Source organism: Rosa rugosa, chromosome 2, assembly GCF_958449725.1.
Source record: "Rosa rugosa chromosome 2, drRosRugo1.1, whole genome shotgun sequence".
NCBI lineage: Eukaryota > Viridiplantae > Streptophyta > Magnoliopsida > Rosales > Rosaceae > Rosa > Rosa rugosa.
The window spans coordinates 44543355-44545453 of NC_084821.1; the positions used below are offsets into that span (position 1 = coordinate 44543355).

At 34.9% G+C, this 2099-nt stretch overlaps 1 long non-coding RNA gene across 1 annotated transcript; it reads left to right on the forward strand.

The window, feature by feature from the left end:
• Positions 1 to 1591, forward strand: LOC133729203 (uncharacterized). Its single transcript, XR_009856305.1, has 3 exons — positions 1 to 53; positions 237 to 307; positions 1320 to 1591. It is a non-coding gene; the product is annotated as an uncharacterized LOC133729203 (long non-coding RNA).
• The last annotated feature ends 508 nt before the right edge of the window (positions 1592 to 2099 follow it).

Consider the following 2099-nt stretch of genomic DNA (forward strand, 5'->3'; position numbering starts at 1 on the left):
AAATTAATGCACATTCTCTATTCAACAAATGATACTCTGAAAATGGCAAGCTGGTATGTAGTCGACACTATCACTGAATATGACTGCTCTATGTAAACTAAAGTTGGATTTGGACCATGTGATCTTTGTAAACCAATCTGATAGTGATCTGATAGTTGTTTTGATTGGTGAAATTTACTGTTACTGTGATTTTGTTTTTTCATCTGGCTTGACTATAAATGTATGCTGATATGCAGATGAAGTTGAAAGTCTCGCTGCTATTAAAAAATTTGCTTGATCGAGTTTGGAACCTTCAGATTCTATTCAGGTACCATGCTCTTCCCTTTTCCTTTTGCAAGCTATTTTCTAAGCTTTTTCATCAGATGTAATACAAAAGATCAAAATTAACATTTTGCATTCAGTTGAGGGTATTCAAGCTTTTCCTAATTCCCTTCAACCATGGCATGTGCCCACAAGCCCTTGACTTGGAGTTACAGGACAGTAGTAAACTAGTAATGGTAGGTATCATAATGAAAATAAAGTAGAGGAGTAGTAATGAGCTAGATCCCTAAGGATTCATAGAGTCCTTCCAAACTGTACCATTGAAAATAAGATGAGACAAAAAGAACAAATATAGCACTATCAAAACTGAGATTTGAGGATGGCATTGTCAAGCTATAATTCATGTTATTTCTTATCCTTCTTTAGAGTATTGTTTTTGGCCATTTAGCTTTCTTTCTTATTTTGTTCAGGAAATTACTAAGGCCCTTTATGTAGTTATCTTGCTTCGATTTTTTTTTTTCTCGCCCTACTTGACCAGCTTGACTTACTAAACCTAATGCTAACTATAATACTAAACAATATCTGTTTCACCGGACTGAGATTATAGATGAATAGAGGAGAAGAGAGATGCAGGTATTACCTATAGATTACTGATGTAGAGATTAGTTATCAGCTTTATCTGATTCGGAGAATTTCTGGTGGTAGTATATATCAATTAGTTATCAGTTTTAAAAATCATATCGAATCTGATCGATATACTCATGCATTTCACTTTTGTTTCATACATAAATGATCACTATATCGATTCGAAGTTTGTAAGTAACATTGGTTGGTATATATTAGCATGTATCAATCAAATCATATTAAGAGTGTAGCAAATGACTAATATACAGCTCAGAGATGTATATGACTTCTATTTGGACAACTTGACTTGCAACTTTCAATATTTAAATCATAAGCATAACAATTGGATATATGCACTTTTGGATGGCATGCAGTTGTGTTCAGATGGATAGAGAGTAATTTCAACTTTCTGAAGCTTATTTGTTTGTATATAGGTTCTGGACTGGCTTTTTTGGCTGAGGTGTCTTTGGTTGGACATTTGGACAGAAATTGCAAACCACTCGCTTCAACTTTAAAGGTTTGACACCATGGCTGCACAGATTAAGTTCCTGGAATAGTGGGAAGACAAGAGTTTGTATCAATATGTTGGCTATTGAAACCAAGTTCCTGCACAAACTCTATATGTGGCATGTTTTACGTAGTTGTATCAGCTTTTGGGAAATGCTTTTAACATTAAGAGATATATGGAATAGGTTTGATTACTCATTTGAGCATTTGCAATGTGTTTTGTTTCCAATTGATCAACAATCTAGACGTACCATTATTTACGTAATAATGGAGCATTAATTTTTCCTAATTCTGATCACACAATGATCAGGTAACAAAAATGGGACAAAAATACATTGTAATCAATCATATCACACATCGGTTTTTAACGAATTAGTGTCTTCTGATTTACACTCAGACAACAGAATTAATTGAACTCTGTTGTCCTACAAGTTAATCACACAACAGAAGCAATTGAACCATGTTGTCCTAAAGTTAATCACACAACAGATATAGTCTAAGAACTGAAGTTTGAAGAGCAATCAGACAACAGACAAACTAAAAAAATGTTGTCTGACATGCTTAACATACAACGGTTGCAAACTGGCACTGTTGTCTGAAGACGCCCCTCAACTGCTGCGCTGGGCATCTGCCGAGCCATCTGCCGAGCTATCACACAACGGTTATAACACATACCTGTTGTCTGTGTGTTTATCACACAACTGTGT